This window comes from Arvicanthis niloticus, unplaced genomic scaffold (genome assembly GCF_011762505.2).
Source record: "Arvicanthis niloticus isolate mArvNil1 unplaced genomic scaffold, mArvNil1.pat.X pat_scaffold_1183_arrow_ctg1, whole genome shotgun sequence".
NCBI classification, from domain to species: domain Eukaryota; kingdom Metazoa; phylum Chordata; class Mammalia; order Rodentia; family Muridae; genus Arvicanthis; species Arvicanthis niloticus.
Genome location: NW_023045187.1, coordinates 20,134 through 36,210, shown reverse-complemented (window position 1 = coordinate 36,210; position 16,077 = coordinate 20,134). Strand labels below are relative to the sequence as shown.

General features: G+C 47.1%; 1 pseudogene across 1 annotated transcript in view; it reads left to right on the top strand.

The window, feature by feature from the left end:
- Positions 1–1,566: 1,566 nt before the first annotated feature.
- LOC117701495 (protein ILRUN-like) overlaps positions 1,567–16,077 on the top strand; it is a 33,652-nt pseudogene continuing 19,141 nt past the window's right edge. The window contains exon 1 of the transcript XR_013070200.1: positions 1,567–1,934. The product of XR_013070200.1 is annotated as a protein ILRUN-like (transcript). The remainder of the gene's footprint in view (positions 1,935–16,077) is intronic.

Below are 16,077 nucleotides of genomic sequence, written 5' to 3'. Positions count from 1 at the left end.
CACCCTGAGGTCTGTTGCTCATGAACTCACAGTTGCTGTTCGTGAGACAGATGCAATTCAAACACATCCGTAAACATAGTTTAATCTGTTAATCTTTAATCGGGTTGGACTGTTGAGTAAACTATCAGGAATAACTGCATTTGCTCAAAGTACTGCTCTTAAAACTTGAATATGATAAAAATCGCCAGGTGATTCCTGAGTCTCATCCCAGGCCTTCGTGACAAACCCGTTATCCCAGCAGGTAGGGGTAGGAGAATGAGATCAAAGTCAACCACACGAAGAAGGCATGCCTCTGCCTCTTGAGTGCTGGGGTGGTTTAATTATTTTTTAAAAGCAGTGTCTAGCCGGGCGGTGGTGGCGCACGCCTTTAATGCCAGCACTTGGAAGGCAGAGGCAGGTGGATTTCTGAGTTTGAGGCCAGCCTGGTCTACAGAGTGAGTTCTAGGACAGCCAGGGCTACACGGAGAAACCGTGTCTCGAAAAACCAAAAACAAACAAACAAACAAACAGTGTCTAGAGTATCTCTGGCTGGCATCAAACTCAAAGAAATCTGCCTGCCTCAGTGCTGGGATTACAAGTGGCGAGACCGCTGCTGCTGCCACCCCTGGCTGTCAACCAAGCCTTATAAAAGAGATCAGAGTATCTACTCTCAGGAACTCAGGTCTTCATGCCTGCAGGGAAACAGCTTATTAAACCATGTCCCCAGTTGCAGATCATTTCTTACCTAACCCTCATCTCCGTAACTAGTTGTATCTGTTAACAGGTGACACTGAGAAAATACTTGGAAAGATGAGACTCTCCACAGCTTTCTAATCCTTCACCTTCAAACGGAACCTCACATTAGTGATACACTGGATACTGTCTACAGTCATATTTTTGTCTTGGATTCTAGAGACAGAACAAGATTTGCTAAAGTCTCGGGTGTTGACCTTCCTTTGCAAAGGATCGCTTCTGGCAGCGAGGGGAATGTTCCTCTGACCTGTGACTGATGCTTGCATGAAGCTGCCTTTATTTTCTGTTAAGGTTGCATAGTAACATAGGAAGTCATGAGAAATTCAAGTCAGAAGCCAGAGACTAAGCGTGCACCGCTGCGACCCTGTGGGACAGTGTCTTTTCGAATTAGTCCCCAAGAGCGGAGGAGCAAGAGTCCGCTCTGTGGTGCCCTTTGCACTTTGACTTTTCTCCAGTCTCTGTCCCTGAGGCGACTTCTGGTTCCCAATCCGAACAGAGGTGGGTTGCCTGTCTCAGAAGCACTACCAAAACTCCTGACTCCTCCCACGCGCCTGCGAGGACAGAGACCCGCCCAAAGGCGCCCTTTCCGGCTTCCTGTTTCCCGCTCCCTCCACTCCGTCGCGGTGAGGTCACGCGGAGACGTCACCGAGTTATGACGTCACTAAAGGGGGCTTCGGGAGAGGAAGGGGCGGGGCCGGTCGGCCCCCGCGCGTGCGCGTCGGGCGCGGCCCGGGAGGAGGCGGAGGTGGCGGTGCTGCGAACCGCGGCGGCGGCAGCGGCGGCGGCGGCGGCGGAGGCGGGCGCTGGGGGGGTGGGAGGGGGGGAGCGCGAGCCCAAAAGCCAGCGCGAGAGGGAGCGAGCGGTGCGGCGCGTCGCGTCGCGCGCAGCCCATGAGGCGGTGAGAGGCCTGGGGCCTGTCTCGGAGCAGTGCGCGCGGCGCCGGCCAGCAGCGGGCCGCCCTTCGTGGGTCCGGGCCCGGGCGCGGCAGCCGCCCGTGGAGAAGCAAGTCGGGACGGTGGAAGCTGTGCGTCCGGGCCCCCCGCCATGGAGGGCATGGACGTGGACCTGGATCCCGAGCTCATGCAGAAGTTCAGCTGCCTGGGCACCACAGACAAGGACGTGCTCATCTCCGAGTTCCAGCGGCTACTCGGCTTCCAGCTCAACCCGGCCGGCTGCGCCTTCTTCCTGGACATGACCAACTGGTGAGCCTGCCCCACGAGGAGCCAGCCCTGCTGGCAGCGGCCTCGCGGCCCGGAGGGGAAAAACACCGGAGCCCGCTCGCGGGTCCGGCAGGGCAGGGCAGGGCCGGGCCCAGTCCGGGAGGTGGCTGGGAGTCCGGGCCCGAAGAACATGGGAAGAGGGGAGAAGTGGTGGGATGGAAGCCAGGGAGTCGGTCTGGGACGAAAAGCGTGTGTGTTCTGGGAGTAGAAAGCACAGGAAACGAGAGTTGCGAAGTGTTTTTCTTTTAAATAGGTGTGAAGTGTAGAAGCTGAGAATGACATGACAGGCGGTGAGGAAACTCGAGGGAGTGTGTTAGTGCTGAGGTCGAACTCTGGGCGCGGGAGAGGTCTCGGAGCTGAGAATAGATCGTGTGTGTGTCTGTGTGTCTGTGTGTCTGTGTGTCTGTGTCTATTTGAGGAGAGATAAGGGGAAAAATAACTTTGGGGCGGAGGGAACACATGATAATCAACGGAGTATGGCGAGAAAGGAAGAGTTGTGTCAGAGAGAAGTGACAGCTAATGGAGGATCTGGAGTGGCAGGCCTTCTACAAGGACTGGGAAAAGTCTTCAGAAAGTGGAGGGAAGGAGCCCATCTTGGAGACAGGAACTTTGTGAAGACACTGGAGGCCTGGGCAGAAGCTTGGCCTTGGGAACTTTGACAAGCTTACTGAGTACTGGGAATGGAGGGAATGGATGGGCTTTCCCAGAACTCTGGGAAAATGGTCAGGTTAGGGACCAGGTGTTTTTTTTTTTGTCATGTAGTTGGTTTGTACAGACTGAAGTGGAGCTGTTTCAAGGTACGGATGTGAGTCTTGGCTCTTACAGCAGCTCTTGCTGTTTTTGATAAGAAGACGTTCCCCTGGTCTCCAAGTAGCGATTGTTAAGTTCACTCGGGTTGAGGGAGGAACTGGAGACCATTAGACTGTCTTTGAAAGGCCCTCAGGTGAAACAACTAATCAGGATTTGGGCAAAAAACAAGGAGGTGCATGCCCTTTGCCCTGTGTTGAGTGTTCAGTGCCCTGACGTGTGGAATCTTGTTTCTCTTGGCATCCCTTGAACAAACTCCCATTTATTTCCATGTCCACCCGATGCCTCGAGCAATGTCTGAAAAGAGGTTGTAAGCTTAGATTTTTATCCTATTCCTGCCTTGTGCCCCCCCCCAATGATGCTTATCTGTGGCCAGAACCAGAGGTGAAGTATGTTTTCACTATAGGTCTTTAAAGAAACAATCATTACAAGAATGGGGCTGATATCTTAGTGTTTGGAAAACTGGGAGGTGTTGAATGATAGACACAGCCTTTAGAGTTAAACAAGTACTTGTGAGTTCTGTTTGTGTCTTTAAAAAAACACCTTGTTTTTTTATTATTTTTTCCAGTTATGAGTATGTGTGTATGTATGTGCAGGTTGTTTTGGAGGCCAGAGAGCATTGGTACACCTGGGCTGTGAGCTGCTAGTAGGAGGGGCTGGAAACTGAACTCAAGGCCCTCTGCTGAGCCTGCTGGAGCCGCTGTGTTTGTGTGGTAGGCTCAGATGGTCTGATGCAGTGAATGTAGCTAACTTTCAGAGCACCAACTAGAGAAGTTTCATCTGTTGCACTCCAGAGACTGAAGCTGGCACATGTGAGTTGAGGCTAGGCTGGTCTACAAAGCAGTTTCCAGGCCGTCCAGGGTACATTGAGAGCCTATTTTGTTTTGTTTTGTTTTGTTTTTTTGTTTTTTAAAAAACAAAGCAAAACAAAATAACTAACAAAAAACCAAACGAAAACAATCCTGAGCATAGCCTATGACTGAGACAGAGTGATTGGTTGTGGACAGATGTAGGCATGGGTATTGCTGTAGTGTAGTTCCTCAGAGCTCTGGCTTGTGTAGAGTTCTTTTGCCTGTCTGCTTCCACCTCCCAGCCTCCTTTTGCTCTTATTAACACTAGGAAGCTTGGCAGCTTGGTAGGAAAAGAACATTATTTCTCTCTAGTTTCTCCTGCCGCGACCATTTTAAATGGAAGAGACCCAGGGCCATTGATCCTTAGTCTCTGGGATCCCAGGTGTGTACTGGGTTCCCAGGTGTGATGCTGGTGTTTACTGATCTGGTACAGTTATTCTGACTACAACCCCAGCATAATTAGTTTATATGCTTGAGGGGTATGTGCTCTCTGAGACTATTCAGAGTTTGTGACAAGTGAGGGACAGGTGAGGCATGTGGCTGAAAATAGTAACAAGAAGATGACTCCCCCAGCCCGATGTGGTTGAGCAAGTCCCAGCACTCTGGAGGCAGAGGCAGGCGGATCTCTGTGGGTTCCAGCCCAGCCTGGTCTACACATAGAAACCCTGTCGAGAAAACCAAAACACAAATAGAACCGGTGTACCAACAGTTGACCTGACCTTCGTACACCTGCATGCAGTACTCACGCAAAGTGATAATAAATAAAGACTGGGTTGGTTTGTTGTTGTTGGCTTTTTTGTTTGTTTTGTTGTTTTTTTCTGGTTTTTCAAGACAGTGTTTCTCTGTGTAGTCCTGGCTGTCTTGGAACTCACTCTGTAGACCAGGCTGGCCTTGAACTCAGAAATCCACTTGCCTTTGCCTCCCAAGTGCTGGGATTAAAGGCATTCGCCACCACTGCCTGGCTTTTTTTTTTTTTTTTTTTTTTTTAGATTTATTTATTCATTTAATGTATGGAGTACACTGTTGCTGTCTTCACACACACCAGAAGAGGGCATTGGATCCTATTACAGATGGTTGCTGGGAATTGAACTCAGGACCTCTGGAAGAGCAGTCAGTGCTCTTAACCGCTGAGCCATCTCTCCAGCCCCCCCCCTTTTTTTTTTTTAAATGAGACAGAATCTCTATTATGTAACTCCAGCCATCCTGGCACTTCCTAGGTAGACCTGGGTGGCCTCAAACTCACAAGAGATCCACCTGCCTCTGCCTTCTGGGTGGTAGGATTAAAGACATGTGCCACCACCACTCTACCCCTACCATATTTTTTAATTAAAAAAAAATAAAAGTTATCAGAACCCCACAGAAAAGACCCCATCGACCAGCTAACTCTGTACTTAAGATCTGTGCCCTGAGCCATGGTAGTTGTGCACACCTTTAGTCACCGCGCATGGGAGGCAGACACAGTGGGTCTCTGAGTTCAAGGCCAGCATGGTCAACAGAGCCATTTCAGGAAAGCCAGGCCTCCACACAGAAATCCTGACTGTAGACCCCAATCAATCAATGGAGACTTCATTGGACAGATGCAGCACAGCATTCTTCAGTGAGAAACAATGTGTCATTCAAGTCTTCCAAGTGACAGACTTGTGAGATTTGAGATATAGGCAGAAGGCAGAGTGAGGTAGGCCTTAAACATTAAGCAACCAAAACAAAGTTGCACATGGTTAAAAACCATCATTCTAAAATGAAGATCCCAAATCTTGTAAAAGGAAACCCAAGAAAACTGGCATGTTGGTCTCAGAAAGGGGAGTATACCTGTCTTACATGTTGTCTACCTCCTCTTTCTTTCCTTTTTCCTTTTAGAGCATGTTTCTAGTACTTTTTTAAAACTGCCAGCAATGTCAGAACTTCCTCTTAAAGGTCATCCATCAGTGACTCTGTCCTACACGAATAAATTCAGTATCCAAAGGCCAAACTGAAGACTGGATGTAGCTCAGTGGTTAGAGTAGTTGCTTGGCATCTATGATGTTCTGTGTGCCCCAGCACCAAACAGCTAAATGGAAGAGTTTGTAGGTGATCCTAATTTCCTGTCAGTGGAATGTCTTTCATACATGTACCTGGACTGTGAATTAAGGAATTTGTAGGAAGCTAGGCATGATGACACACACCTTTAATTCCAGCACTAGAGAGGCAGAGGCAGGCAGATTTCTGTGAATCCAGGCCAGCCTGGGCTACATAGGGAGTTATAGGACACCATGGCTACATAGTGAAACCCTGTGTCAGAAATAAAAGGACTCTGTAGGAGATGGGTGTGCTATAATCCTTCATGTGGAAGGAAGGCAGGGGCAGCATGATCACAGAATCTTAGGTCAGTGAATCCTTGTCCTGTATCAAAATAGAGAGAAAATATAAGATATATACAATGAAATTACCATCTTAGCTATGTTAAGTGTATAATTCATTTTCTGTTCTCTAAAGCATTCTCTTGTTTATGTGTTCAGGTGAAGTTCTCGATGTAAATATCCCCTTTTCTCTTTCTTGAGACAGGGTTTCTCTGTGTAGCCATGGCTGTCCAAAACCTTGCTCTGTAGACCAGGCTGGCTTCAGACTCACAAAGATCTCCCTACTTCTGCCTCCCAAGTGCTGGGTTTAAATGTGTGCACCACCACACTCAGCAACGAGGACTTTAAGAGTTAGCACTGGACTGATTTGTGAATATGGCTGTAGTTTTCCCTCACTGACAGTCGGGGGATAGTGTTGGCCAGTCTTAGGTTCATGCTGTATTAAAACATCTACGGTGTCTCTGGAGATCCAGGAATCTTCATGGGTTATTTTTTTGGCTCACTACCGTGGGTGGGGCAGGTATTTTCTTATCTTTGAGAAAGGTTTCATGTGTCCCAGGCTGGCCTTGAGTTTGCTCTTCTGTTTAGGATAACCTTGAACTTTCGACCCTCCTGCCTCTACAGGTCGTTGGGATTATTGGTGCGGTAGTACCACCTTTGGTGTATGCTGTGCAAACTGAGGCTCTGGGCGCTAGAAGGACACTACAGATGAGCTATAGCCCCTGTCTGGAACATAGGTTCTTTAGAAAAAAACCTGAGGAAATTCTGTTTTATACAGTAAGGCCCTCCTGTTATTAGCATTGGTAGAAGCTCCCTGTTAAGTAAAGGTGAAAGCAGAGAGACAGCTGAAATGAGTGTGAAGTGAGTTACCTTTTGTATGATCCTGGTGTGTCCTCTGAGCTCAACCCCATTCTCAGTCACAGCCCTGCTTTGCTACATTGCTGATCTAGTGTCTGATTTAAACATGAGACTTGATTTTCAGCACTCTTCTTACATATGTACAAGTCAGGCTTTCTGGCCCACACCTAAAATCCCTGGAGATGGAGGATTAGGGACCAGGACCATCCTCAGATGTAGGAGACCTGCTTCCACACCCCCTCCCTGCCCCGTGCATGTTTTCGTGAAGGAGTCATTCATTGATGATATGTGCTTAACATGTGTGAGGCCCCAGGGCCAGACCCCAGCACCAAGAGGAGAAAAAGAAAATGTGCCAAGCACTAGCTTCAGAAAAGGACCCATAGGGTGGTTCTCTTATGCCTGATGGTGTTATTCTTAACATGTTTTCTGAGAGAATTGGGAGTTCTTGCTATAGGTTTTCTTTTACACTTATTTTTAAGTAGCACATAAAATCTGGGACTCTTGGTGTAATAGGACCTATAGCTTATGAAGCTTATATAGACCATGTTCATTTTAGGGTTTTCTTTTTTAAGCTTGTTCATATGGGTGCTTGATGTGCTCTCAGCCTGTTTTTGAAGGACAGAAGCGAGTATCCCAGGTCTGGACTGGAGCTACAGGTGGCTGTGCGTTGCCTGACATAGAGGAGTGGCAGGCCTCCTGACCTCTCCCTTCCCTTCTTTCTCCCCAAGACAGGTTCTTGCTAATAGCTCAGCTCTGCCTTGACCTTGATCCTCTGAGTTCATTTTAGTTAAGGAACATAGGAAAAGTCCATTGCGTCTTAGTGAAGTGTTCACATGTGCTGTTAACATAGGCTCACATTTCTAGTCATAGACAGAACTACATTACAGAGGTATGGTTGGCTCTTGTGTTTTACTTCTTACACTTTATTTATTTTTGTGGGGAGGGAGAGTGGGCATGCCTACTCCATTGTGGATCGGATTGGCTCCTAGGTAGGCTTGGGGTCACACTCAGGGTCTCACTGGATCACAGATGCACTTACCACGCTAAGCCATCTGACTAGCCACTGGGCTATATTCTTTCTTACTAGGTTTCTTAGTAGCTGCTGTCAAGTCACTGGTAGACCTGGCCTCAAACTCAGAGATCTTCTGCCATTGCTTCTCCTTGCAAGTTCATTTGCCTCACAGGCCTTTTTCCTCCTATCTAGCTGTGAGGCTAAAGGCCTGGTGTGCCTTCAGTTTCATTGCCATCTGGTGTTGGTTTTCATCGAAAGATTGCTTTCCTAAGGTAGTGCATAGCCTTGATTGGGTCCTTCACTCGGTAAACATGCCTGGTTGCCTACACTCCAGAATGCCTACTATTTCTTGACCTGCTAAGCCATATCTACTATGCCTTGTAAGATAATCATTCTGCCATTTTTCAGTTTTGCTTTGCACTCTTGCATTTCTTCTCTTGTACATCTACTCCTTTACTTTCATTCCTCTTTATTGCTTATGCCAAACCTTTGAGCTGGAATGCTGGCCTAGTGTGAAGCCATCACTGTGCCTGTATTTCCTTCCTAGGAGTCGCCTCTTTGACATTTCTGGTGCCTTGTCTTTGTTTTTGTTTGATCCTAGGGCCTCAATGTTGCTTTCTTGCCCATGTTTGTTTGATTAAATGTTGATTTACCTACTGCCTTTTTGCCATCTTTCCAATTCTGAGGCTCTGCTCTACGTGCCTTACCCAGTCGTTTGTGCTGTCAGTTTCTCTATTCACTCTTTCGATTTCTACAATTGCCCTCACTTTGCCATAGTTCGGCAGGGCCTCCTTTGAATATGCCTATATTCCTACGTGTCATTGCTTCGGCTTTTGCCCACACTGAAGCCATCAGTGCTTAGGCCAGCCATCTGGTCGCCTATTGCCTCCTCCATTGTGTCTGGTGCTCAGTAGCCTGCCATGTCTAGCCCAGTATGCTTTGGCCAAGCCAGCCCCGACAGAGAAAATTGCTTATCTTTGCTTAATGTTCTTTTGGTGTTCTTTTGCTAGTAAGGTTTCCTGTATTGCCTAAGATCTTGAGTGCCTAGGACTTTTGCCTGCCTGCTTACTATGCCTAGTGTTCTTTTCTTTGTTGTCTTTGTGCTCTATGTTCTCATTTAAGTGGGTTCCCATTCTCTGAGCTGGCTTCTGCCTTTAAATGACTTATGGTCTACCCTCCCTTCCCTATCTCGGCTAATGCCTTGCCTGCCTCCTTGCCCCTCAGTTGCTTCAGTGGCTCACATATCTATTTAGAACTCATTACCAGGTATGTTCTCTTGTGTTTTCTTCTTACAGCTCTTTTGTGGGGAGGGAGAAGTGCCTACTCCATGTGTCTGATCAATTCACGGAGTATGCCCTTTTTTACCTGGACCAGGTTTCGTTGACAGCTCCTGCCTCTCTGTCCTGGAAGTCTGCCTCAAACTCAGACTCTATCTGCCCTCCCCAGTGTGTGGGATTAAAGGCGTGCACTGTGGCCACCAGCACACTGCTCCAGGGCTGGTTTCCTTACCATCTCCCATCAACCCTCACCTCAGAGCCCATCTACTATGTGTGCAGCAGCAAAGACTAACTACCAGGGAGCGGGGTGGGTTTGTTGGTTGGTTCTTTGTTTGTTTTTTTGAAGTGTTTTTTTTTTAAATTATGTGCATGCTCATGCATCAGTGTGTCGGTATGTACACACGAGTGCAGGCTCATGCATCAGTGTTCGGTATGTACACATGAGTGCAGGCTCATGCATCATTGTGTCGGTATGTACATGCGAGTGCAGGCACCCATAGAGGCTAGAAGTATTGGATTCCTAGATCTGGAGTAAAAGGCCTTGTGAGTCACCCAGTGTGGGTGCTGGGAACTGAACTTGTAGAAATAAGGACCTTTAACCACTGAGCCATCTCTCCAACCCCACATGGTAGAATTTAAATATGTTTTGGGGGTAGATACTAGTGATAGTGTAAAAGAAAAGAAGAAAGGGTTGCTCCTGTCGTGAGTCATGATTTGACTTTCCTTAGGAATTCAGTACCTCAAGCCATCAGAGAAAAGTTGTGTGACACCCAGGAAGAGTCCTAGTCTACACTGAGACAACAGTAAAGTCTCAGAACACAACTCAGGATATGAAAGCCTTGTGTGGCTGTTGAGGAGAGTTTTGTTTTGGACAGGAATGACGAGATCATGAATGACAAGTGTGGAGTTGTTTTTGGTATAGAGTATTTGTCAGGTGATATTGTTAGGAATGAGAAAAATCGCTGTTGTAAAATTTACTGTCTTGTTTTGAGACAGTTCTGCTGTGTAACCCTGGCTGGCCTAGAACTCACTGTATAGACCAGGCTGCTCTGGAATTTACTGGCAGGAAGCTAACTGGCTCCTCCTGCCTCTGCCTCTCAGCTTGCTGAGATTATAGGTGTGAGCCAACCGTCTGGCGCACTCACCCCATGGGGCTCACAGTACTTCACAGGAGTTACCCCAGGGGCAGCCACAACCTTTACGAAATTGCCCCCACTTCCTCCTGTCCAGGCCCCTCCCCCACCATCATTGGCACCTGCCCTCAGTTGTGTTACCTCAGATGGAACGAGTCTATAAATAGAATGATACAGTATTTGACCTTTTGCATCTGGCTGCTTCCTTCCTCTCTCCCCATCTCTGTCTGTCCTGTTCCTCTGGAGCTCGAGCACCGGTTTCCCTTAAGTATAGAAAGCTACCAGTGAGGCTGCTGACTCTTCCCAATGACTGATGAGTTTACATTTCTGCAAGGGATGGGTGAGAGCCTATCCTAGTTTCCTCACATCCTCCTCCTGTCATCACCAGGACAATGTCCTAATAAACAAATAGCCATCCCAGTCAATGTGAACAACACTGACAAAGACTTTCAAGGGCATCGTTGTGTGGTTGTGTGCATGCATGGTGGTTATAGAGCCACAGTAGGAAGCCAGGACAGCTTTCTGGATAGATTGGAGGCAGGAGGCTTGTACAGCAAGCACTGTCACCTGCTGTGCCCTCTTGTCAGCCCCTTCCTTGTGATCTGCATTCTTATTTTCCTAATTCCGGATAGTATATCTTTGATGTATTTGTTGACCATTTGTGCATTTTCTTTGGGGAAATCTGTCTTCTAGTCCTCCCACTTTTCAGTGGGTTCATGTGTTGGCTGTGAAGCTGTAAGAGGCCTGTGTTCTTGGTGGTAGACTCCTGGTTGCTAGATCCTCTCCTGTTCTCTCTCGCGAGCTGACTGCCTCTGTGGAGACAGCTTCATTGCCTGCGCAGATTTCTCTTTGGCCAGCTGCTTTCTTTTCCTTAGGATGCACTCTGCCCTTTCTGGCCCAGGGAACCACGGGTTTGTTTCTTTTCTGGGATTGGCGCGTTTAGCACCGTTCTTAGGACGCTCTTCTCTGAATGCCTGCACTTATATAACATCATAGCGCACATGTTCCCAGGAAATGTCCCTAAGCATCTTTGTGTGTAGACGTGCTGGGTGTTCTTGAGTAAGGACAGATGTGTTAACTGTTAGAGGCCTCATCTCACTGTGGCCTCATCCCCCTGCCTCAGCTACTGGAAAGGCTTATTTTCTCTTTTTATTATCGCAGTATGTGTTAGAACAGCTGTACACATTCCACGATGCTCAGGGGTCAGAGTTGGCTCATCCTCTGCGGGTTCCAGGTGTCAGCTTAAGTCATCCGGTTTGTAAAACAAGCTTTTACCTGCTGAATCAACTTTCCTTTTTTTCCTTCATTCCCAGCAATTAAACATAGGGCCTCCTGCACTGAGATAAGAGCTTGGCTATATCCCTGTCTTTTAGTGACACGGAGCTTTCTGCTTCAGCCTTCCAGTGTTCGCCCTTGCTGCTTTAGGGTTGTACACATACAAAACCAGGTTTCATGGTAGAGGCCTGTGATTCTTGTACTTGGGAGACTTGCACACTTGAGTGCACACTTCAGTCACTGTGCTGTGTCATCAGCTCATGGCCTGTTACAGACCGTCTACCCTCTAATGACCGATCAACAGAGGACATGCTTCTAACGTATCTCTGGTTGAGTCTTGCTCTAACCTAGACTAGCCCCCAGTTCAGGTGGTCCTCCTACTTCTGCAGCTTAGGAGTCACAGGTAGGAGCCACCACGCCTAGTTCTTGCTGTTTTGCTTCTCATTCTCTTATGGTCCATATAAGCTCCAACCTCCTCATGCTCTAGTCTCCACTTCTCAGGGCTGGCTTGGTAGGTGGGCACGCCACCTCCTGAGCCAGCCTACAGCCTCTTTTATGCTTTGCTTTTCTCTTTTCCATTATGGAAACATGTTAGTGTTGTTGTTTTTTTTAATTAATCTTTTTAAAGATGTATTATGTGTGTGAGAGTTTTATCTGTGTAGTGTGTGTACTATGTGTATCCCAGTATTCATGGAGGCCAGAAGAAGCCATCAGATCTCCAGCTACTATAAGGATGCTAAAATTTCTGAACCCAGGTCCTGTGCAAGAGCATCTGGTGCTCTTAACTGCTGAGACAGTGCTAGTCAGAGAAGGTTCTTTCTCTTCCCTTTTGTACTCACAGCCCTTCAGTCTGTTAGCAGGAATTGGGTGAAAATGTGTGCTTAGGCTAGTCCTACTGTGCTTACAGAGCTGGCTTAGGCTAGTCCTACTGTGCTTACAGAGCTGGCTTAGGCTAGTCCTACTGTGCCTACACAGCCGGCTTAGGCTAGTCCTACTGTGCTTACAGAGCTGGCTTAGGCTAGTCCTACTGTGCTTACAGAGCTGGCTTAGGCTAGTCCTACTGTGCTTACAGAGCCGGCTTAGGATAGGTCCTACTGTGCCTACACAGCCGGCTTAGGCTAGTCCTACTGTGCTTACAGAGCCGGCTTAGGCTAGTCCTACTGTGCCTACACAGCCGGCTTAGGCTAGTCCTACTGTGCTTGTGTTGGTACTGTATAGTTTTATGTTCCAGTGAACTTTCACTTCTGAATTCTCAAGTTGCTTTAACATTTGTTTGTTTGTTTTTGCTTTTTGGGGACAGGGTTTCTGTATCCCTTGCTATCCTGGAACTCACTTGACAGACCAGGCCGGCCTCAAACTCCACCTGCCTCTGCCTCTGCCTCCTGAGTGATGGGGTTAAAGATGTGCGCTGCCACCCTGCCCTGCTGGTTGGATAAAATCGTAAACTCCAGCCAGCAAACATCCTCCAAAGTAAGACAGCCTCTGGGTCTTTACATTGTCCTTCTTACAGAAACACATCCTTTTAACTATTTAGGGGCTGGTTGTTGTCCCATGTCTTGTGTCTTATAACTTCCTGTTAGCTCACATCTAACGCAGGTCAGAGCATCAAGCTCTATTGCATCTGCGTTGAATGCATGCAGACTTACATCTGCCAGGAAGCTCCAGGACAGCCAGGGCTACACAGAGAAACCTTGTCTCAAATAACAACAACAACAAATCTATTGTATCTTCTGTGTGTTTGAGTATTTGGCCTGCATATCTGCATATATATCTGTGCAAAGTCTCCATATCTAGTGTCCTAGGAGGCCAGAAGAGGGCAGGGCATTGGATCCCCGGAGACTAGAGCTGGCTCTGAGCTGCTGTTGGGTCCTGGGAATTGAACCCAGGTCCTTTGAAAGAGTAGTCAGTGCTTTTAACCACTGAACCATCTCCAGCCTCCCGGGTATGGGAAATTCACAGTGTGTTTTAACATGTGTCTCCACTGTGCTGGGGATCCAGAAGGCAGGATGGATGAGGCTGTCCATAGTCATAGAAGTCCTGTGCTACTACTTTGTCTTGAACTTGAACAATTATAGGTTTGGGTGTCCATGGTGGCCAGGGCGGTCCAGAACCAGCTCACACTGAGGGACATTTGGATTTCTTTATTAGCACTTTCGGTGTTGTATTATTTGAAAACCCATTTATGTTTTTTTTTTTTTTTTTTTTTTTTTTTTTTTTAGTTTTTAACTATTATAAACTATCTGCTAACTTGCCTAACCTCTCTTTCTTGTTATGACTTATGACTTACAACAAATTCACTTGTTCAGGACAGAAAAGGTAGGCAACCCTGCCATATAGACACTTGTTTTTCAAGTCTCCCTGTGCACTCGTGGCTGGCCTAGAGCTCACTGTGTGGATATGCTGCAGACTCACCATGTAGAAGCTGTTCTGGAGTTGGCAGTAATCTGCCTGTAGTTGCTTCCCCAGTGCTGGGATTACAGATGCGTACAACCACACCAAGCTCCTCCAGTTTTATAGGGGTGGCCTAAGGTTTCCTGTATCTAAGACTGGCCTTGAAGTACTACAGATCATTCTGCCTCAGCTGACTGAACCCTGGGATTACAGATATGTTCCTGGGATTACACATCTGGCTTATTATTTTAGAGGTTCTTAATGTTTGCAGATTCCCTCCTTGAAGGATGTTGCAGTTCATCCTGGTAATGAGACAGTTACAAAACCTGCTTTCTGAGAACTTAAGATTTCACTTCACCAGGCCTGCTTGTCTGTGAGGTAAACGGTGTTTTTGTATTTCTGTGATGGCTAGTGTGGGTCAGGGCTTTGCTCATACACAGGGTGGCTATTTCTTTGCTTTCTTTCCTTTTTCATTCTGTTTTCCCTTATGTAGCCTGGGCTGTGTTGAACTCATTATGTATCTAAGGCTGGCTTGGAACTGCTGATCCTCCTCCCCTCTCCTGCCTCCAGTGTGTTGTGTCATGGCTTTTCTTAGACCCAGAGAAACATAGGATGCACCATGTCTGTGTCCTGGCCATCTGGATTTCAAAGTCATTAAGACTTTGCCGGTTTTTTCTCTTGCCACCAGAACTTTTTTGTTGTTCTATTATTATTTTTTTTAATGCTACTAGGTTTGATTTGTGTGGGTGTTTTGCCTATATGTGTGTCTGTGTGCCGTGTATTTTATTTTTAAAAAGATGCATGTTTGTGTGAATGTATCCCAGAGGTGCAGTAGAGGCCAGTAGGTCTCAAATGCCCTGGAGATGTGGTTACAGTGACTGAGCTGCTCCATGGGGAGAGTGTTCATCTCTCTGTGTTTATCCGTCATCTGTGTATTTCTGTGACTTGAGTGAGATACCTTTTTTTTCACCTCAATTTTTGTGAGGTATTTGCACAGTAAGGAAAACAGCTGTGTTCAGTACTCACCCTTTCCTTGACGGAATGTATAGGCATTGGTGGTGTACCTGGGTGACTCATCAAAGGCAAAGAAATGAAAGACATTTATTTTGAGAGGCTGGGAATGCTAACGCAGGGCCATGCTAGGTAAATCCTGTACCACTGAGTTACATTCTCAGCTGTTTTAAAAATTCATTTTAATAGATAAACTAGTTGTGCTTAGTAGGGTGTGGTGTGACCTTCTATATAGGTTTGTGCTGTGTGTGCTGATTACCTCAGCCCAGCAGATGCTTAGCATCCATTCCCCCTCCCCGTCTCTTGAGCCCATCCTGTAATGGGCTGGCCTTGAGCATACTCAGAGATCCTGTTGCCTCTGCTTGGATCAAAGTGTATGCCACCTCTGCCTGCTCTAGTGACTTTTGTTTGGCTGGTTTTTTGGGTTTTGTTTTCAAATTAAATTCTCTTTGTTCAGTCCAGCTGTGTATTTATTTTTCCATATTATCAGATACATTAGGTGTCCTGTGAGCCCTTTTTTCCCCATCCCGTGTTTTAAAATAAAAAGTATTCTAAGGAGTTGGAGAACTGGCTCAGTGGTTAAAGGCTTCGTCTGCTCTTGTGGAAGGGCCAGGCTGGATTCTCAGCACCTGCGTGCCTCACAGCTGTCTGTGACTGCAGATCCCGGGGTCTGATGCCCCTGCCTGCTGCCCTTGTGGGCAATGCGTTCATGCTGCACAGATGTCCATGAGGGAGACATCCACATACATTAAATAAAAATAAAAACTAAAAAATAGTCTGTGTCAGGCATTGTGCCATATGCCTTTAATTCGAGCACATAGAAGGCAGAGGCCTGTAGATCTCTGAGTTTGATGCCAGCATGGTTTAGAGAGAGAGTTCCAGGACAGCCCGAGTTACAGGGAGAGAGAGGGGGTAGGGAGTGAAGCAAAAATAAAATAAGGTAAAATAAAGGACTCCAGAGCTTTCGTTCCTACAGTGGTCTTCCTAGCTGAGCTTAGGCCTGCTGCATGACTCTCAGCCTGGGGCTTCATTCCTGTTGATCGGACCGAGCCCATTTCTCAGAAAATCTTCCATCCCATTAAAGCTAGCCTTTTTGAAAGTGCAGTGGAAATATTTGAATCAACGTCTTTTATTCACTGACCCATAATTGACAAGAGTTTGGCTGGGCTGCTTA